Source organism: Erinaceus europaeus, chromosome 14 (assembly GCF_950295315.1).
Source record: "Erinaceus europaeus chromosome 14, mEriEur2.1, whole genome shotgun sequence".
NCBI lineage: Eukaryota > Metazoa > Chordata > Mammalia > Eulipotyphla > Erinaceidae > Erinaceus > Erinaceus europaeus.
Window position 1 is genome coordinate 2,371,084 of NC_080175.1, and position 22,219 is coordinate 2,393,302.

At 54.8% G+C, this 22,219-nt stretch overlaps 2 protein-coding genes across 2 annotated transcripts in view; one reads left to right on the forward strand and one right to left on the reverse strand.

Moving 5' to 3' along the window:
* The window catches only part of DOCK1 (dedicator of cytokinesis 1), a 319,977-nt gene that overhangs the window by 167,107 nt on the left and 130,651 nt on the right, over window positions 1-22,219 (reverse strand). The window lies entirely within an intron of this gene.
* Window positions 13,847-22,219, forward strand: part of INSYN2A (inhibitory synaptic factor 2A) — a 71,761-nt gene continuing 63,388 nt past the window's right edge. The window contains exon 1 of the mRNA XM_060171093.1: window positions 13,847-14,131. The gene's annotated coding sequence lies outside the window, so the exon portion shown is untranslated. The remainder of the gene's footprint in view (window positions 14,132-22,219) is intronic.

The window sequence follows — 22,219 nt, forward strand, 5'->3', positions numbered from 1 at the left end:
GCGCCACCGCCCCATCCCTGCAACCCCCCTAAATTTCCCAATATTTTAAGAGCAACCCACCCAATAGAAGTTAACACAAGTACTCACTCCTCAAATGTCTCCAAGACAAGATTCCAAATCTTTTAAACTTATATCTCTGCCAGGAAGTGCACAATAATACTTTATGAAAAATAAATCAGATCTTTCATGGGAACATTCTACACCAAAAAAAAAAAAAAAGCTTCCCAAAACATTAGAAAAAATTGACGTTCTGAATGAAAAGATGTATCTGTCATATTCCTTCTTTACCGAGGAGGCAATTTCTAGCTAACAATGGTACCCAGGCAATTAACATCCAAGTGGCATCCAAAAATCAATCTTCTACCAAGACAAACAAACACCAGTGTATTTGCAGCAAAAACAATCAATCATAAGCAGAAGTGCATGTGAAAAGTGAGGGGTGAATTATTTCCCTGGGATCACACAGTTGAGGAAGGTAAGGAGATCTGGGTGGAAGGGGAGGTTTAGATCACCTGTGGGTGCAGGAAGGTTCACTTTATACGATCTTTCTAAATTTATTTTTTATTTATAAAATGGAAATATTGACAAGACCACAGGATGAGAGGGGTACAACTCCACACAGTTCCCACCACCACAACTCCATATCCCATCCCCTCCCTTGACAGCTTTCCTATTCTTTATCCCTCTGGGGGCATGGACCCAAGATCTTTATGAGGTGCAGACAAAGAGAAAGAGAAGGCTTGAGGGGAAGAGAGAAAGAACCCAGCGCCCTGCTCAGTTCAGGCTGACGGCGGTGCTGAGGGTTGAAGCTGCGACCTCAGAGCTCAGATTGCAGATGACTCTGCAGAACCACGATACTGTCTCCCCAGCCTGACTGCTTCATTCATAACCTCAAATGCTAAAGATCCCTGGGTCAAAGTTTCACACAGTCCATCAACATACTCAATTACTTGCTCCTTGGTATTCACCCAAAGAAGCAGGAAACCTCTTCCTTTCTTTCTTTCTTTCTTTCTTTCTTTCTTTCTTTCTTTCTTTCTTTCCTTCTCTCTCTCTCTTTCTTTCTTCTTCTTATTTTTAATAGTCACAGGGGCTTCACCATCCCAGGTCAATTTTTTTCAGAGACAGAGACTCAGAGGTAAAAACAGCAAAGAGCCAAAGCTTCCTCCAGAGTGTGTGTGTGTGTGTGTGGGGGGGGGGTATGGGGGCGTAACAGGTTCAAACCTCAGTCATTGTACAAGGCAAATCAAGCGCCAGCCCAGGTGAGCTGTGCTGCTAATACTACTAAAACAAACAAACAAACAAAAAACAGACAAACAAAAACATGCTCTTGGGAGTCGGGCGGTAGCGCAGCGGGCTAAGCGCAGGTGGCACAAAGCGCAAGGACCGGCGTAAGGATCCTGGTTCGAACCCCGGCTCCCCACCTGCAGGGGAGTCGCTTCCCAGGCGGTGAAGCAGGTCTGCAGGTGTCTGTCTTTCTCTCCCCCTCTCTGTCTTCCCCTCCTCTCTCCATTTCTCTCTGTCCTATCCAACAACAACGACATCAATAACAACAACAATAACTACAACAATAAAACAAGGGCAACCAAAGGGAAAATAAATAAATAAATTTTTTAAAAAATGCTCTTAAAACCCTACAGCCTAAATGTCCAAGGACAGGCAAGTGCTGTATATTTCTAAAATCAGAGTTTTAAATTTTTTAAGTGGAAACACTTTTCCAAAGTTAATTCCAAGCAGTAAGAGATGATGTTGGGTCTTTCTCAGTTGAAACTATTGGATTAACTACTTTATATTGTGTAGAAAGACCTAAAAAAGATAACAGAAAGTACTTAATCAAACAGTTTCTTCTTAGACCTAGGTACTTTCCTCACCTACTTCCTATTTCACGTCCCTCAACCACCCCAAGGCCAACCTTGTCAGACAAAGTAAGGGCGACAAAAGCTGGATAAGGGTAAGAGACTGGCACACTTCAACGATGACTCTTTACTCAGTACCAGGCCACCCCATCAACTGGGGACCTAGTCAGGAAGCCCTGGGACACCCACACAGATATGATGGGCCTAGACCTCTAACCTCTCTCCACTGTCACTGTTTATCTCCATCAGGAACAACAACGGACCCCTCTAGGACCTCGCCCTCAATGTGGATCAACAACGGTAGGGACTGTCCCATTCTCAGAAGGGAGGTTGGACCAAAGGCCTCTACCACTCGAGGAAGCCTGGTCCTGCAATGGGTGCAGCCTAGAATGTTCCCAGCTGTGACCACAGAGTGCGCACTCAGACCTACAGGGATGCGGAGGTCACACAGGCTCCTGTGCTGACTATGGGCCCCAGATCAGATCAGTGGGGTTTACAGTTAATGGTATTTATAGACTTTTCCCAGATTTGGGAGCTACTCTCTGCCCTGATCCAGCTTTTCAGCCCTATTTCCAACCCTGCCACCATCTCCCCAGATAATACCTCTGGCCCCACCTGCATGTTGGCTGTTGGATTCAGGCAAAATCACTAAAGTCATGAGCTCCTTAGAATGTATCTAAAATAGCCCTATGTTTTCCAAAACGGAGACCCCAAATCTCATCCGCTATATTCTTGCCTTTAGATTCCAGGTTATTAAACAATTTGTTTTGCTTTACATCATACTGCTTTTCCAGCCACCAAGTTGCAGATGCCACCCATGACGGTACCCTGACCTCCCTGGGCAGATGCCCTCACCCATGTGTCCTGGAACCTCCCTTCCCCCCAGAGCCCTGCCCCACTAGGGACAGACAGACACTGGCTGGGGGTGTGGACCCACCTGCCAACTCTTCCTCTCTCCCTCCCCCTCTTCTCTCAATTTATCTGCCTCATCCAATAAAATAGGGGGAAATGGCCACCAGGAGCAGAGGATTCATACTGCCAGCACAGAGCCCCAGTGATAACCCTAGAGGAAAAAAAAAAAAGAAGAGAAAAGAAAAGAAAAGAAAAGAAAAGAGGAGAAATGGTTCTGGGAGCCACGTCCCTTTGTCCCAGCGTCTAAGGATAAGACCCAAGTCTTGCCTATGGGTAGTCCAAGGAGTGTCCGGGCTTCCAGGAGAGGGACGGCAAATAAAAGCAACTCAAAGATCCCTGGGTATAAGGCTCTTGCGGGCAAGGCTATGGAGGATAAGCTTCTCCTTGCTCGTACACAAAGCCACCAGCAAGGTGAGGCGGTACTGAAGACCCCTATCAACGACGCACAAGGAGCCAGCGGTAAGGAACAAAGCAGCGCCAGCACCTGGACTGCAGACACCACAGGGTCTGCACGGCAGGAAACGAGCCCCTGGAAGGGCTCCACGGGCTGAGGCAGCGCGCAGACCCGGGCACCGCTGTGGCAGTGAGCAGTCTGGACGTAGGCAGCACAGGGCACGGCGTCGATCAGAACTCAGTGATGAGCACACATTCTGGGTGCATTTCATTCTATCTTATTTTATTTCTTTCTCCAGGGTTATCACTGGGGCTCGTATGGCGCCTGCACAATACGAATCCCATTTTTCCGTTTCACTGAACAGGACAGAGAGACATTGAGAGGGGAGGGGAAGAGAGAGAGGGAGAGAGACAGAGAGACACCTGCGGACCTGTCTCGCCACCTGTGAAGCTTTTCCCCGATGCAGCTGGGGAGCCGGGGGCTCGAACCCGGATCTTTGCAAGGGTCCCTGTGCTTAGTCCCATGTGCGTTTCAACAGGTGCCCCACCACCCGCCCCCCTTTGGGGCGTATTTCACATAAAAATAATAATAATAAAGAATTGTGAAACTGTTTGACTCCTAGGACTTGCAAAATGTGCAATTAAATAGAAATCGCTAAGAAGATTTGATTACCTGGCTCTTATGTTAACGAAAGACGAGCTAATCCTTCATCAGCTTTCAGACGGTACAGAGAACAATGACAGAAGCATAAACTATTTATCTCAATTGTTTGGAAACTATCAAAACAGAAGACAGACGGAACCTCACCACAGCCTTAGAAGCCTACAGCAAGGATATTCCGTTTGGGTTCATGAAGCGTTTCAATAAATCAGCCAGAGATGAAAATCCAATATTAACAGTCCAGTGTTGTCTTGCCTGACTTAGAGAGTCCTCCTAGGCTGGGGTGGGGGGCAGGGGGCGAGGGGGAGTGTGGGAGAACAAGAAACCAAAAGGCTTTGCCTTTGCCTTGGAAGGAAGGAAGGATGGAAGGATGGGAGGGAGAGAGGGAGGGAGTGAGGGAGGGAGAGAGGAAGAGAAGGAGGAAGGGAGAGAGGAAGGGAGAGAGGAAGGGAGAGAGGAAGGACTGCTCAGTAGCCCAGCAACTGGACTATCCCCAGAACCCACAGGACAGTGACACTCTTCCGGCCCACAGAGATGGAGAGGTGGCTGTATATCCCGCACTGTTTGGCTTCAAGAACGTAATGGCAGGAGCATGGGCTGAGGTGCTGAGAGGGACTGCTCGGTCAGAAGTAGGTCACAGAACCTCTGACTCCGGTCACCCTCCCATGAGATGGTTCCTGTGCACAAGAGAAACAGAAGGAGTCTCCCACAGTGAACCAAAGGAACACTCAGTAAGCACGCGGACGCGCTAATTCACGCAGCGAGTCTGGGTCTATGTGCGACAGCCAATACTCTTCACAACCGCTCATCCTGTGAACCTGGGGTCAGCCAACCAGGGCCTCTGAGTCAAATGTGGCCCACGTCCCCACGTTGTAAATAAAGTTTTATTGACACTCAGCCATGCTCCTTTGCTTACATATGGCCCCTGACTGCTTTGGGCTTCAGTGTCAGAGATGAAGCTTCATGATGGAGATTCACCATCATTTCCCATGCGACCCTTTGAGGAGAAGCTGGCAGCCCGAGACTATAAACCTTGCTCCCCACCAAGAATTAAGCACTAGAGCCTGGTGTCCCATCAGGCAGATGCCAAATAACCATTGGCTTGTCCACATGAGTAAAAATGATGTTCTCTTTTCATGGGAACAAGGAGGCAACACTTGTGGGCCTTCCCAAAGCATTGGTAGTTTACTTCCGCCACTAAAATGAACAAGCAAAGCCAAAAATGCATCTCTACTTTCTCTCTGGAAATTGAATTTCTAACCTAATTTCTAATTTCAAATGTCTGGGGGCCACTCCTCATCAGCTCCAATGCTTTGGTTTCTCTCTCTCTCTTTCTCTCTCGCCTCCAGGGTAATCACTGGAGCTCAGTGTCAACAGTAGGAATCCACTGCTCCTGGAAGACATATTTTTCCATGTTACTGGACAGGATAGAGAGAAATTGAGAGAGGAGGGGAGACAGAAGGGGAGAGAGAGACACCTGCAGCCCTGCTTCGCCGCCCGTGAAGCTTCCTTCCTACAGGTGGGGAGCCGGGGGACTGGAACCGGGATCCTTGTGCTTAGTGCTGGGCCATCTCCTGGCCCCCTCCAATGCTGAGGTTTCAAGATGCGATTCCAGATTGACAAGGGTCGCAGATGACAGCACCTGACTCAGGGAGATGTGGGGAGAGCTACAGTGTGCAGCTGTGCAGCCAAGGGCGCCACAGAAGAACTAACTGATGGGTGTTCACTGAGCCAGCTCCAGTGAGGACACAGGACAAGGACAGCAGGGCCCCGCAATCTTCCCAGGAAGGTGGCAGCCTGTCAGGTTGCGTCACGGGGCAGAGAGAAGAGACCAGGAACTCGTGGCGGAGAAGGGAACACCAATCTTTATTCAGGCAGACGCCCCAGAGTTGGGTGTGAGCACAGCGGTTCAGGCCACGTGGAGCTAGCAAAATGGCCGCCTCCCGCTATGCCCACCAGCCCTTCTCCGGGTCGGGTTGCGGAAGAGAAAAGAGCAAAAAGAGCCAAAGCGGAAACAGGAGCGGCTTTTATGGGAGGATTCCGGCATTCGGGACAAGATCGGCTAGGAAAGGGGGTGGAGAGAGGCAAAGGGCATGTTGGGAAGGTGGAGGCATCCTTAGCAACTGCTGCGACGGTTTTAACTGAATTAGCAATACCCTGACCCTGAGGGAATAACATGGTCGTGGGGATCTTTCAGGCAAAACAATGATTATGGAAGCAGAGCAGGGGGCCTGGCTTTAAGGCCCAACAGCGGCCAGAACACAGTTAAGAGAGCAAAGCTGCCTCCTCACCAGGGAAAAGGGCCTGAGATGCCCAGGCTGGGCCTCCCACCAGAAAAACACCAGCATCCGTTTACAAGAAATCACTGACAGAGCCTGCACGTGGTGTGTGCTGGACCAGGTGCACGGCCCCCTGCCCCCTGCCCCCTGCCCCCCTTTGCTTTTGTAAACACACCCACTGAAGGGGTCAACCCAGGAACAACTCAAAGAAGAATGAAAAGCCCTGTGTGTGGCGCTGCCGGCTTCCCTCATGGAATGAATCGCACCTCCCAGTCTCAAAGAGCCGCCCTCCTCCCGTGTCCGGGCCAGGGTGACAGGGACACCTCCTGCCAGGACAGGGAGGGACCCGCCACACCCTGTGACAACAGAGAGAACAAAGAGCACAGGCAGCCGGCCTCTGGGCTCTACTGCAGGTCCCTGTGTAGACGGAAGGGAGGAAGGGAGAGGAGGACAGTGCGGCCTGGCTCCTCTCTGACTGGGGAAGGAGTGAACTCCGGCTACGTGACTCCTGGTATGTGCTCACACACACACGGGCCAGCTCCCCAGAGCTGCAGCATGTCCATCCCAAGAACACAGGTTAGGTAGGTTGAAAGTGGGAGGTGAGGGAGTCGGGCGGTGGCTCAGTGGGTTAAGCGCAGGTGGCGCAAAGCGGAAGGACCAGCATAAGGATCTCGGTTCGAGCCCCCGGCTCCCCACCTGCAGGGGAGTCGCTTTACAGGCGGTGAAGCAGGTCTGCAGGTGTCTGTCTTTCTCTCCCCCTCTCTGTCTTCCCCTCCTCTCTCCATTTCTCTCTGTCCTATCCAACAACAACGACATCAGTAACTATAATAACTACAACAATAAAACAAGAAGGGCAACAAAAGGGAATAAATAAATAAATATTAAATATATATCTTTAAAAAAAGTGGGAGGTGAGAAGGTGACCTACCCCATCGCCCAAGGACTCGGTGATATTTACACTGCCGCTTATGGAAACCAGTCAAGGGATCCACTGATGACCCAGGGTCAGATGGGACTTGCAACTTCAGAGAGCACTGCCTGCTGTTGGGGCCGGGCAGTGGCACACTCGCTTAGGCCTGTCAATCACCATACACAGGGACCCAGGTTCGAGCCCCCACTCCCCACCTGCAAGGTGAGGGAACACTTTGTGAGCGGTGAAGCAGGTCTGTAGGTGTGTCTGTCTTCCTGTCTACCTCCCCCTTCCCTCTCCATTTCTCTCTGTCCTATCCAACAACGAACGACATCAGCAGCAACGATAATAACCACAACAAGGCTACAACAACAAGGGCAACAAAAGGAGGGAAAAATGGCCTCCAGGAGCAGTGGATTCATGGTGCAGGCACTGAGCCCCAGCAATGACTCTGGAGGCAAAAAAAATAAGAAAGAAAGAAAGAAAGAAAGAGAGAGAGAGAAAAAAAAAAACAGGCACCAGGAGCTGTGGATCCTTAGTGCCAGCACTGAGCCCAGCAATCATTCCGGTGGCAACAGAAAAATAAAATAAAATAAAATAAAATAAAATAAAATAAAATAAAATAAAATAAAATAAAATAGGGGGCCAAGCGGTGGCAGACCTGGATAAGCTCACACATTACAGTGCACAAGGACCCAGGTTCAAGCCTCTGGTCCCCACCTGGGGCACCTTAACTGGGCGCCCCCCACACGTCCCCCGAAATAAAACATGTTTTTAAAAATAAAAATCCTCTGTTAGAACAGAGGATAAGGAGAGGAGTGGTGAGGAAGGGCTTCTCACAACACACTAGTCAAAGGAGGAGGTGTGTGTGATGTGAGAGCTCTCTCCTGTGGGCCAGGGCCAGTGGAGTCCCCGTCCCTTTGTAGAGGTCCTGTCCAGGCTGCTCCATCCGCATGGCTTCTGAAGCCGAGGCTCTACCCTGCTGGTTCTGACAAAGGCCGACGGACGGTCGCTTTGAAACATGAAAGGCCAGGAAATGACAAGCACTGCCAGGGGCGGACAGCCCGACAGCCAGTCCTCCACAGCAGACTAGAACTAGAAGCGGCCTCCCCTCCTACTGCTGACGGGCACTTCGGCTATTTCCATTTTGGAACTCAGGTGAGCAAAGCTGTCAGAAAGCATTCTTGTTTACCTTGGATTTGCATAGTCTTGTCTAACTTAGAAAGGAAAAAAAAAAAGGAATTTCTTGTTCCTTTAAAAAATTTTTAAAATATTTGTATTTTTTAAATTATATTTATTGGATAGAGACAGCCAGAAATCAAGAGAGAAGAGGGTGATAGAGAGGGAGAGAGACAGAGAAACACATGCAGCCCTGCTTCACCATTCGTAAAGCCTTCCTCCTGCAAGTGGGGACCGGGGGCTCAAACCTAGATCCTTGTGCTTTGTAATACATGCGCTTAACCAGGTGCGCCACCACCAGGCTCCAAAATATTTGTATTTATTGATGTGTTTTTATTACTGGATAGGAACAGAAGGGAACTGAGAGGGGAGGGGTAGATAGGGAGGAGAGAGAGAGAGAGAAAGGGGGCACCTGCAGCCCTGCTTCACCACCCGTGAAGCTTCCCAGAGGCCCAGGGCCTTGAACCCAGATCCTTGCACACTGCAATATGTGTGCTCAACCAGGCGCACCACTGCCTGACCCTGGGAATTCCTCACTTCTGATGAAATTGAGACTTTGACACTTACTAAACTGTAGGGCCGAAACCCCAGCCATGCACTCAACCAGATCCACATGCTTTGAAAGAGAATATCACCAAAGAGAGATTCCGCTGTTTGCTCAGAGTCACCTGGCAAGTCCTCTTGTATGTTTATTCTTTCAGGGGTTCCACTTTCAGGAAATTCCTTTCAGTTAAATTCTGAGGCAAAATGTAAGAAACCAATTTCAACCTAATTGATTCCTAAAATGAGACTACTCTCAACCAATCTTAACTCTTTTTTCCCAAGGAAATTGAACATAACAACTCACTTCAAACCTTAGAAATATGCAAATGTCTCATCCACTTAAAAAGATGCCATGGAAGGAGGAAGTTGGCCTTTTCTCCCGGGGGGGTCTGAGCACAGACCTTGCGGATGAGAACAGAATGGCCCACCTGCCTCCCTCCCCTCTGTGGCATCTCTCTCCACTCCAAGGCGTGAGAGCGAGTTGCCGGCAGGGCTCAGCAGTGCTCTACTGAAGTCTGGTCCCCAAGCAGTGAGGCACCCGTGGTGTTTCTTACCTGTGCTCCCAAGAGGCTGTGAGTCCACCAGACAAGTCAGCCCCTCCATCCCCCAGTCCTCTGGACGCTACTGAGAAGTTTAATTACGCTTCCTTTTTAGCTGAGTGTGGCTACTGAGACGCCAATTACAGCTTCCTGTTTCTTTATTCTACTAGTGAGTTACTATTAATTTATAAAACTCTAAGATAGCAGGATTCTGCACTGTTCCCACCACCAGAGTACCGTACCCTCATTCCCTCTGTTGGAAGCTACAGTAATTCTCTCAAGGTAGGAGATATGGGCTGACTATTCTTTCTGTAACTATTTCTGTAAATAGAACTATTTATAAATATTTGCCCTTCTTCCCTTCCAAGTCATGCCCACACCTATTCCTACTTCCGAATGTCCTTTCCTCCTCTCTCTCTGGGTCCTGATGGGATTGGAGAACAGAGCCCTCGGGTCATCTTCCCCTATTATTTCTCCCCCACTGGAAGTATAGACCAGCAATTACTTTTGGGGTGCAGAAGGTAGGAGTTCTGGCTTCTGTCATTGCTTCTCTGTGGGACATGGATGTTGGCAGGTGGATCCACATCCCCAGCCTGTCTGTCTTTCCCTAGTGGGGTGGGGCTCTGAAGAGGGTAAGTTCTGGGGCACATGGGTGAGGTCGTCTGCCCAAGGAAGTCAGAAAGGAATCAAAGTAGCAACTTGGTGGCTGAAAGACAGTAAGACATAAAGCAGGACAAGATGTTTAATAAACAGGAACTAAAAAGTGGGAATAAAGCAGATGAGAATGGGGATTTTAGGGTGAAGAGAAGCTACAAAGTCTATTTTAGGTATATTCCTAGGGGCCCATGACTTTTCTAGTTTGGGCTTGAATCTGATAGCTAAGATGCGGGTGGACTGAAGTACAGTCTGGGAGGATGGCGTCAGAGTTGAGAACAAGACTAGAAAGCTGGATCAGGGGAGTCGGGCGGTAAGCGCAGAGGGTTAAGCACAGGTGGCGCAAAAGCACAAGGACAGGTGTAAGGATCCGGCTTTGAGCCCCCGGCTCCCCACCTGCAGGGGAGTCGCTTCACAGGCGGTGAAGCAGGTCTGCAGGTGTCTGTCTTTCTCTCCCCCTCTGTCTTCCCCTCCTCTCGCCATTTCTCTCTGTCCTATCCAACAATGACGACGTCAATAACCACTTCAACAATAATAACCACAACAAGGGCAACGAAAAGGAAGAAAGAGAGAAAGAAAGAAAGAAAGAAAGAAAGAAAGAAAGAAAGAAAGAAAGAAAGGAAGAAATCTGGATCAGGGCTGAGAACAGCACCCAAGTTGAAGATGGTTTCCCATTTTCTTCCCTCAGTCTGCATCCTGTGGACCCCCAGGCCTGTCCCCCAGTGCCTTCTCCCCAGCATACAGCACCACCGGTGTGGGCAGCTGGGCCTCTGTCTTCCGTCTCCTTGTCCTTCCCACCGTCACCACAGCCCGATGAGCCTGGCAGCATTATTCACAGCGACGTGTTGGAGAGGTGGAAGTCAAGACTTTGATTCCATGGTTAGCAATAAAGTGGGATCTGCAGAAATTTCCCCAGACCCCTGGGAGAGTGACAGGCTGAGAACAGTTACAACTCAGCCCAGGTCAACCTCAGTGATTGATTCCCAGGCCCACTGATCCCTCCTGACAAGGAGCCACCCTGGATCACCCCTAAGTGTCCCCAAAAGCAGAGCAGGGGCTTCAGGGCTCTAGACTGTCTGCACCTCCCTGGCCCCCTCTCTCACCAGCCTGCTCCCATCAGCCTTTGGGGGAGGCAGAGAAGAGATGTCAGGGGATGCGGAAGACCTGTGGCGAGAAGGCAGAGACAGCTCAGCCTGTCAGAGCACAGGACTTGCACGCCAAGGACCAGAGAGTTTCGACCTCTGGCGGCACCTTACGCCAATTAGGCAGTGCTCGGGTACCCTGCCTCTCCCCTCCCTGGATCCTTTCTCTCATAAAAATACACACGTGAATAAGTCACTAGCAAAAAGGGGAGGCTCAGGACTGACTGCTGAGTGCATCTGGGTGTCCAGGGATTGCAGCTTTGAGGAGAAAGGAGGGGCTTGAGGATGCAACGCCCCCCAGTGCCCTCAGAGACCAGTAAGGCACTAGGCCCCGAGGCATTTCTGAAGCACAGACACTAAAATAAAGCAGGGCCCAGGTCAGCCCAGTACAGCTGGACGAGGAAGGGCTGCGTCCCAGGAGCCAGGTGCTGGGGTCAAGGGCAGGTGCTGCCCGGGCAGCTGTGAAGGTCTGGCTTAGCAGACTCTGTGCCTCCTGCCCTCCTAATGCTTCTGAATCACACCTCTTCCCCCTCTCTCCAGCTCTGACCACCCCTGCCGTGTTTTCTTGGGAAATGTTCAGACCATGTTTGTGGCTTCTTTCAAGAATGTTCAGGCAGCGGGAACTTAAAGCCCCACAGCTGAACACCAGGAGGGGGTGGGACAAGGAGACCTATTCTGTTTCTAGGCCAGGCACCAGGCCCTAATGGGGACCCTGGCAGCCGCTCTGGGCACAGAAGCACCCTGGTCACTGAACCGGGTGGGGGGTAGGTGGATGTGTTTCTCTGAGCGACCTGTAACTCAGCACCCCCCTGCTGCCCGAGGCCCGGAAGCAAACACAGCATAGAGCTAAGTGGGTGTGTCTGGAGGACTGAGGAAAGGGACCCCCTCCTGAACCTACAGCTTGGGGTCACTCATTCGCAGCTGACCTGACATACCGGTGTCCACTCACAGAGGCTGCCCCAGGCTGGACTGTGCCCCAGCCCCCCACCAAGATGCCCTGCCATCCATCTGCCTGCAAGTGAGGTTAGGGGGGCAGGATCCCTGGGGGCTTGCATAGCCAGGACAGAGGCCCCGGGGCACCCTCCTGGAAGGTGAGATGGGGGAGTCCCCAGCGATGGCACAGCCAGGACAGAGTAGTGTCCTCCCAATCCACTCAGAGAGCACCGCCCCACAGGTGAGGTGGTGGTGGGCGGGGGTCCCAGGGGGCTGTACAGACAGGGCCTCCTGGAGTCCACCTAACAGGTGAGAGTTTTTTTTGGGGGAGGGGGTCCCCGGGGCCTTGCACAGCCAGGACAGAGTCCCCTTGCTCCCTCTGGAGAATGAGGTCTTGCAAGACCAAAGCCCGCCCAGCCCTCTGGGAGAGAACCTCCCCACAGGTGACATTTGTGGTCAGGGGGCGCAGGGGCTTCCACAGCCAGAGTCTGGTGCCCTCCCTGAAGGTGAGGTTTGGGGGGACTCCCCCGGGGGCTTGCACAGGCAGGACAGAGCCCCCCAGCACCCTCCCTGAAGGTGAGGTTTGGGGGGGGGGTCCCCCGGGGGCTTGCAGAGCCAGGACAGAGCCCCCAAGCGCCCTCCCCAGAGCCGAAGGCGACCTCAGCCGCTCAACAAGTTTCTAGCAGAGGCACAGCGCCGCCTGCAGCCCGCACAGCCCGAGGCCCCACCGCCAGAGCAGGGCAGGCCACCGGCTCCAGCTCCCCTGCTCCGCCCCGGCTCCGCACCCCGTCCGGTCCCCGCTCCCCCGCTCCTGCTCCCCCGGCCCGCTCCGCTGGCCCCCCACCCCCGCTCCCCCAGCCCCCCCCCCCCGCTCCTGCTCCCCCATTCCCCCGGCTCCCGGTTCCCCTGCCCCCAGATCCTGGATCGCCCAGCCCCCAGCCCCCGGGCAGCTGCCCTGCCCCCGGGTCCCCAGCTCCCCCAGTCCCTGAACCACGGCTCCCCCGGCCCCCAGATCCCAGCTCCCCCGCCCCCCACCCCCCAGATCCCGGCTCCCCAGACAACCCCCAGATCCCAGATCACCCGGCCCCCCGGCTCCCCGACCCCCCCAACCCCCAGATCCCGGATCACCCAGACCCTGGCTCCCCCAGCCCCCAGATCCCAGATCGCCTGGCCCCCCAGCTCCCCCGCCCCCCCCAACCCCCAGATCCCGGATCACCCGCCCCCTCCCCGCTCCCCCGGCCCTCAGATCCCGGATCACCCAGACCCAGGCTCCCCCAGCCCCCAGATCCCGGATCACCCAGACCCCGGCTCCCCCAGACCCCAGATCCCGGATCACCCAGACCCCGGCTCCCCCGGCCCCCAGATCCCGGATCACCCGGGCCCCCGGCCCCCAGATCCCGGATCACCCGGCCCCCAGATCCCGGATCACCCAGACCCCGGCTCCCCCGGCTCCCAGATCCCGGATCACCCGGCCCCCAGATCCCGGATCACCCAGACCCCAACTCCCCAGGCCCCCAGATCCCGGATCACCCAGACCCCGACTCCCCCGGCCCCCCGATCCCGGATCACCCAGACCCCGGCTCCCCCGGCCCCCAGATCCCGGATCACCCAGCCCCCCAGGTACCCGGCCCCCAGCTCCCCCGGCTCCCCGGGCCCTGGGCTCCAGCTTGGAGGCGGCGCCCCTCCCTGGCCCTCCTGGCCCCGCCCGCCACCAGCCGGCGCAGACCTCGCGGACGCGGGGCGCGGGGCGCGGGCGCGGGGCGGCGACAAGGACTTCCCCGCCCCCGAGCGGGCAGGCGGCGAGCGCAGTCAATGAGGACGGCGGCGGGCGCGGAGCCGGGTGGCCGGGTGGCCGGGGCGGGCGTCCCCGGAGCCGCGGCGCGGGGGGCCGAGCGGAGCTGAGCGGGGCCGAGCGGAGCCGAGCGGGGCCGAGCGGGCCGGGGGGCCGGGGGGCCGGGGCCGGGGGCGGCCAGCGCGGAGCCCCGCCGCCCTGCGCGCACAGCCGGCAGCCCGGGAGCGGCGGATGCCCCGGCCGGAGCGCTCGGAGCCGCCGCGCCAGGCTCGCCCGGGTCCGCGGAGAGACATGCCCGCGCCCGGCGCCGCAGCGACCGCCACTCGCCTGTGAGCCCGGAGGTAAGCGGGCGGGGGGCGCCGAGACCCCCGCCTTCCCGGGACCCGCCGCGACGCCACGGCCTGGGCGGGGGGCGCGGCGGCCGGCCGGAAGGCGGCGAGGCTGGAAGTGTCTGCGGAGTGCGCGGGCCAGGGCGGCCGGTTAACTTCGGGGCGGCCGGGGACCCTCCCCACCTGGTGCCCGCCGCCCAGGAGAGGGGCGCAGGCCTGCCCGCTGCCCACGTGAGAGGCGGCCCCCGCCCGCTCGGGCCGGCACCTGCGGGGTGGGGGGGGGGCTGCAGGCTGCACCCACGGGGCCCCCCATGACCGGGAACCCCAATGATGCTGCAAACCTGCAGGGTGACTGGCGGCGGGTGGGGGGCAAGGGGACCGGCCCAGGGGGTGGGTGGGGGCGCCAGGGCGCAGCCTTGGCCCGGAGTGCAGAGTGCCAGGCGGTCCTGCTTCGTGCTTCGCGCCACCCGGGTCCCCAGCCGCACCCTGGCTATGTGCGTGACCCCCGAATTATGTGCGTCTAGAGATGGTGTGGGGATGGACTGAGGGAGAAGGGGCAGCCAGGATTGGGGGGGGGGGGGGTAGGAGAGGCCTCTCTAGGGCAGAAGGGAAGCGGGGAGAGTGGCGCATTTGCCCTTCTTACAGAGCCAGCCTCCAGCCCTGACCCCTCTCCAGCTGCCAGATCATGGCCAGGGGGCCTGGGAGCCCCGGCAGGGACCTGGGGCCAGACGTGGCAGCGAGGCAGTTTGGTTTGACCTTGCGTGCTTAGGTGCCTCTGTTCTGCAGAAGCATCCCGAGGTGAACTCTTGAGAGTGGGAAGGAACTTCGGGCCGGCCCTTGGCTTGGCTTCGAACCCACGGGATGTCCTCACAAGATGCAGGCTGGGGTGAGCTGGCAGGTTTCCCTGTGGCTCTCATGGGGGGGGGGATTCTTGATGTCCCCTTTGCCAGTTCAGAAAAGGGGGTGGGGGTCAGCTGTCAAGGTGACAGAGCTGAAGACCAGACCAAAAAAAAAAAAAAAGCAATGCTCCTCTGAAATCCCCAGACTGGCTGCCCCCAGAGTCCACACACAGCCCAGGGTTCAGCACCAAACCCAGCAGAGTAAATCATCACTTTGCAGAGGCAGAAAGTGCTGCCTTTTTTTTCCTTTTCCTTTTCTCCTCCTTATTCACGTTGTGCTATTTATTCTACTCGGGTCCTGTTGAATGTTACTTTTTCAGAGAAAAAGAAAGTTTATATTTATCTTTGCAACATCCCTGCAAGGATGATTAGCAGACATGCACAGAGCCACGGGAAGGAGAAATGGCAGCCCTGCCGTCTGCATGGCTCACCAGATATTAATGATTCACTCCCTGTGTTTACTACTTACATTAGATGGTACTGCTCCTCCTGGAAGTTTTATTAGAGATGCGTTTGGGGGGTGCTGTGGGGGGTGGAAATGTCTAGCAGAGCGACCGCTAATTGCATGATTGTGCATAAATTATTTTAGCTCCAGAGAGTTTTAGTCTGTCTTCACTTCACCGGCTTCATTTCCTTAAAAGATGGAATGATTTGGTTTAATTTCTAAAGCGAAATACCAGACGTACACTCAGGATGCCCTTGAAAAGCAAAGTCCGCCCTGAAACTTACTCCAATTGCCTCGGCTTGATTTTCCCCCCCCCTTTTCTTTATTATTGCGATCAAGACGTGGAGCCTGGACTTCAAGCAGGCCCATTATCCTGTTGAGAAGCACCAGCACTGGCTAAGAAACCGGCTAATAAGGCGCAGGCTGGAGAGCTCCCTGTTTGCACAAAGCTCTCAAACAGCTCAGTGGAAAAGCCAGCTGCATAGCACTCTCCTGATGGGGGGCTGCTGCCTTTTCTGCCACAATTGTTTCCTCCCAGGCAGGTCAGAGGTTTATTCATTATTATTATTATTATTTTTTGGTCTTTTTGTTTCTCTCTCCATGGGGAGAGGGCTGAGGGAAGGGGTGTGTGGGGTGGAGTCAAGCAGATAAGTGAACAGATGAGAGCCAGGAAGACTCTTCCTCACTGAGATCAGCACTCAGAGAGAGAGAGAAACAAAAGCAGTTCTCCTAAGTCGCAGCTGATGACGGCAGAGCAGCTGGGCAGATGTGCGCACTTTAGTGAGACATTTGTCTGCTCTCACCCAGTGCGGGCTCCCGAGCTCTGTGGGAGGTGGGGCGCTGGGGCTGGGGACAGACTGCCTCCCGGCCACACCACAGAGCTTTAGTGCCAAGACCACAAGCGGCAGGGGGGAGGCAGAGAGGTCACCTGCAAGTCTCTCCCCAGATAGGCTGCACTCCACATGCCTGGAGAGCCACACAGGTGAGGGGCAGGTGACACCAGGCACAGTCAAAGGGGGAGGTGGGGGGAACTGAGGTCCTTAAGGCACCTCAGAGGAGACAGGCGCCATGGCTGGGAAAAGGCTCCTCTCCAATGGGAAGACCACCCCCAGCACCTTTACCCAAGATCTTCCCTCCCCACCCCCAAATTAGCTGGCCTGATTGATGGATTTTAATATTTCATCACATTATGAAGTGGCTTCCATATTTTAAAGTGAAATTAGAATGATTGATACCCCCCGCGAAGAGGCTCCCACAAACATTTGGGTTGGGTTCTTCCCCCCATCCGATCTCCGAGGACATCAGCTTATTTTCAGAAGCACTATACCAAGGACAGACTAGAGATCTGGTACCACGCTGTGGGATCCCGCTGCCATCCATCTCCACGGCGATGGAGATGTCGCCTCGCATTAAACAGGGAGCCAAGCAGAGTAAGGCTCGAACCCTTTGGACTGTGCGTGGAAAGCCATCTGATTCAGACTCGGGGTAGGGAGCCGCCTCCCAGTGATCCAGCACTGCCTCTCGTAGTCAGGGAGCGACACAGCCTCACACGTTCCCCGCCTACAATTCAGACCCCGCTAGAAAGCCCAGGTCTCCCTTCAATGAGGAGAGAGATCTGGGCGAATGGGAGCTACCTGGCTTTAGCCATCGCTGACGCCGTCAAGAACTGAGGAACTGTGACGTTCCACAAAGACATTATCAGGTGACGACCTGAGACTCAGATGAGCACAGAGCACCCCCCACCCCAGACAGATCAAAGTCTCCGAGGCATCAGTCCGTCTGCCCAGCTCCCAGTGGCCTGGGAAGAAATTAACACAAACAGAAAGCCAGTGAGTAGGGACCCTGTACTCTGTTTCTAGACTCCAGACTTTTGCACGAAGCCTTATGTCAAAGGAATTGGAAATGGCCTTCCTGCAGCCCCATGATTTGTAAATATTGCTTTGGATGGACTGTATTGGACTGACTACCCAAAGGCTCCTGTACCCCCACACACATCCTGCATGTCACCTCTCGGAGGGAACCGAACAGGGAGAGGGAGAGGGGCAGAGGGAGAGCAAGAGAGAGGGAGGGAGAGAGAGGGAGGGAGGGAGAGGGAGAGGGAAGGAGGGAGAGGGCGAGAGACTCTTTTGCACACTACAGTCACCTGAGCAAACACGTTTACAGCCACCACAGGGGTGAAGAGACTTTGCCACGAGCCCACATGGCATGCCAAAATGCTGGTGGTGCTTTTACACTGCAGGCATGAGGGGGAAGATCCAGTCTAGTCCTTGGTAATCTGGCCTCAGGCAGAAACAGGACTGCAGTAACTACAGCAGGGGACGGGTCTGGGAAGGGGGCAGGCTGTGCCCTCCTCCGCAGCACCCCAGAGGGAGTGGGTGAGAGAGAGGCCTGGTAGTCTGGGGTCCTCCTCTCTGCTGGCTAAGGTCAGCTGAGGGGCACAGGGACCCTGCGTCACCTCCTCAGCCAGCTGCCGCATATATCTGGATCACTCCTCAGTGGCATGGGTCTCTCCTCTGGGAAGCGGTTTGCGCCTGTCAGCTGATTGTGTCTTTCTTGTCCATCGGGGCTCAGTGGTTAGACCCAGGCTGTGTTGTGTTTTGCTTTGAGAGACCCGCTTGCTTTTGTCGCCAGTGTGGCTGGCATGCCGGCAGAGACAATGGAGTTTCATGGCCTGGACTCTGGGATTGGCAAGAGCAGGGGAGGGACGTGGATGGATGGATGCGTGGAGGACGCTGTGTCCACACAGGCCTGCTGGCTGTGGGATGGAGCAGAACAGGGCGGAGTGACACGGCCCCACCCAGCTCAAGGCGCTCCAGAAATTCAAGTTGGGGGGGGGGGCAGGGTTCCATCCAGGATGAAGGAAAGCCTCCCGGTCCCCAGGCAGACAGGCAGACAGACAGACAGACAGACAGACAGACAGGGCTTAAGTCTAGTTCTAAGATGCTCAGAGAAAGCGACACAGTGCAGAGGGGAAAGACACTGGGTGTGGAGGTGAGAGAAGGGAGGAGCCATGAAACGAGCAGGACGGGGGGGGGGGGGGTCTCCCTCCATTCCCTGGGGACGATGACCCTCCTAGAGTGCTGTCAACAGCCACCCCCACTTCCAGATTCAGTCTCCACTTTGAGAGAGAAAGCGGGAGAGAAGCTGGAGTGAGAGGTGCAGTGAGTGCGAAGTGATTGGGACCCGAGGCATCTTGCGCCGCTGGCGATGGAAACCAGAGGGTACTCTGGGAGAAACATCCCAGAAGGCAACTCTTTGTAACCTGGCGCGCGAGAGAGAGAGGGGGGGGGGGACTGGGAGGCCCTGTCTGCCCACCCTGTGAGAGGAACGGGAACAGAGAGGCAGGACTGAGTGGGCATCACCACAGAAATGTGCCAATCCCCCACTGGAAAGAGTCTTTAAAAAACAGGTTGGTCTAGGACCCAGGCAATGGCACACCTGGTTGAGCTCACACATTACAGGGCACAAGGACCCGGGTTCAAACCCCTGGTCCCCACCTGCAAGGGGGAAGCTTCACGAGTGGTGAAACAGGGCTGCGGGTGTCTCTCTGTCTCCCCCCTCTCCCCCCTCTCCTCTCAATCTCTGTTTTCTCTATCCAATAATAAATAAATAGACTTAAAATATCTAATACAAAATATTAAGTTTGCCCTTGTGCCATAGTTCTGAGAACTTCCCCCTCCCAGTACTGCTTCCAAAAAGGAGAAAAGAAACCACAGGACTCCCAAACATATTCCTCTAAGTAAATCCTAACAGCAGTGCCACCACTTAACAGGTACTTACTAAATACGCAGTGAGAGCAATGAGTAAGTGAACACGTAAGGAAGCCGTTAACAGCGAGCCCAGGCGATGATTTCTAGGGCTTCAGACTGGAAAATCATTTTCCCTTTCCTCATCATGTTGTCTTTCTTTCTTTCTTTCTTTCTCTCTCCCTCTCTCTCTCTCTCTCTCTCTCTTCCTTCCTTCCTTCCTTCCCTCCTGTCTTTCTTTCTTTTCTCCTTCCCCCTTGTAACACACATTAAGAGCCCAAGTGAGAGAGAGGCAGGAAGAAGACCAGCTCTAGACACGGCCGCTTTCTGTCTGCACAGGGTTGGTTAGGAAAGGAAACAGTAGCCGAGTTCAGGCTGGCTCCCCGTAGCCTTTCCTGTGGTTCAGAATTCACTTGCGTGAAAGGTTGTGTTTTCAAAAAACGGATTTAGGTCTAGTGACCTAGCCGTAGCACCCAGGAGATCCATGAGAAGGAGACTTGTGTCAACAAGAGCCACAGTGCTTATACCCCAGAAGCTGTGGTCACCAAGGGCCAGGGCCCTCTGTGGGGCAGGTCCTGAGAACAGAAGGCTCCAGCCTTGACCTCGCATCTCAGTCTGACACCACAACATCCACTTCATTGATCTGGGCGATGGAACTGTCCATTCATCAATTTGTCCCGACGCATGCAGACTCCTGTGCCTCTGCTTTTTCCTCCTTGCTACTTCAGGGCGCAAAGCGCTAGTCCGTTTCCTGCTCCTCACACACTGGGTGCTGGCAGGGCTCAGCGGTGGGGCTGGGAAACATTCCCAAGACACCCCCCCACACACACACACACACGTGTGGAGGTTGGAAATGGACAACGGGCAGGCGGACAGTGGGCCCCACGCGCCCCAGGTTCCAGGCTGGCCCCCACCGCATGGAAGGAAGCTTCAGTTCTGTGGTTTCTGTCTCTTTTTCTCTCTGCCTCTCTGTCTCTATCTCAAGGGAAAAAAGAGAAAGAAAAATGTGTGCTGAAAGCTGTTCACCACTTTCGAAGTCAACATTTCTTTTCTTTTCTTTTCTTTTCTTTTTTGCCTCCAGCGTCATCACTGGGGCTCCGTGCTGGCACTATGAATCCACTGCTCCTGGTGGCCACTGTTTCCATTTGATTGGACAAGACAGAGAGAAACTGAGAGAGGAGGAGGAGACAGAGAGGGAGACAGACAGAGAGACACCTGCAGCCCTGCTTCACCACTCATGAAGCTTTCCCCCTGCAGGTGGGGAGCCGGGGGCTCGAACCCAGGTCCTTGAACCCAGGTCCTTGCGCGGGTCCTTGTGCTTCATACTGTGTGCTTAACCCTCTGTGCCACGGCCTGGCCCCCCAAAGTCAATTTTTCATGGTGTTTCTCAGAGAACAGAGTGAGGAGGGCTGTTCGCAGTGGTGTGCTGTGTGTGTGTGTGTTTTCGCTGTAGAGGCAGCTTGGTGGCCCTGAGGAAACACTCGCACCCTGGCTCCGCATGTCAGTCTTACTGTCCACACATGCGCCTTGGTATAGAATGTTAAATTCTTGATGTCACATCTGCCAGGTTGGTCAGCATGACAGAGATGCCCAGGGCTAGGCTGAGGGAGGGCGGGAGGGTGTGACATGCTCAGCGCTGGCTCCATGGACGCTCCAGCCACCTGTCCTAGCTGGACGGCGAGGCCAGTCAGCTCAGCAGAGTGGACACAGGCGCCGTGTGACTGAGCGGTCGAGAATGGACACTAGTCTGGGGGTCCTGACTCCAGGCCCATCCCTGGGTGAGGATGTGAGAGTGACGTCAAAGCACCAGTTCAAACAGTTACTGTAGCTGGTCGGGGGAGACGGCATCCTGCTTCTGCAAAAGACTCCTGCCTCAGGCTCCGAGGTCCCAGGTTCAGTCCTCAGCACCACCATCAGCCAGAGCTGAGCTGTGCTCTGGTCTACTCCTCTCCCTCTCCCTCTCCCTCTCCCTCTCCCTCTCCCTCTCCCTCTCCCTCCTTCTCCTCTCCTCTCCTCTCCTCTCCTCTCCTCTCCTCTCCTCTCCTCCTCACCTTTCTTCTCCCTCCTCCTCTATCCTCTTTCTCTCTCTCCTCCTCTCCTGTCCCTCCTTCCATCCTCTCCTCCTCCTTCTCTCCCTCTCATAAAATAGTAGGAGCAAAGAGGTCACTGCAGGTGAGCTCTGGGCCGCCAGCTTGCCGGCGAGTGCCCGAGGCCAGCCGATGGCCTTCATACCCGCGTCTGCAAGCCGCGTAGCTGGCGTCCTCTGCTGCAGCTCAGGCCCCTCAGAGCACAGGCACTGTCCACCCCACCCCTGCAGGACTGCACACCTCAGGCCGCACAGCACGGATGTCCTAGGAGCCTGTCACTGGGCAGTGAGAGCCTCGGGCAGGGGGCACCGCCCACACCTGCCCTCCGAGTCTGCCCACCTCCCCATGTGGCCAGGGACACTGGGCACTTGTTAGCCACTGTGCCTCCCCACCCCCCCGAAAAGATGCTAGCTTCTTGCTGAGGGTCTGTTTGCAGAGGGCGGCGTGAACATGCACCTGAAGAGAGGCTTGTCCAGGGCAGTCACTCTCTCGGATGTGCAGTGCACGACAGCGCCCCCTCAGTTGCAGGGGGATGGTCCTGGGACCCCACAAAGACACCAGCTTCCTTGGAGGCCCAAGTCCCTTACGTAAGGTGGCATCACATTCACACAGACCCTCTGTGGTTCTATATAGACACTTTCAATGTTGGTCATCAGTGGGGAGTCACTACTCCACATCCAACTTTTTCAAATAGGCAGAGCTAAAAAGACAGGAAGGGGGTTGAGCGCACACATTGCTACGTGCAAGGACCCGGGTTCCAACCCCAGGCCCCCACCTGCAGAGGGGAAGCTTTTATTATGAGAGATGGAGCAGTTTCACGGGTGTCTCTCCTCTCTCTGTCTCTCTGCCATTACCTCTTCACCCAGATGCTCACTGTCCTATCAAATAAAACAAGTCACGAATTCTGGAAAGGGAGTAGCATA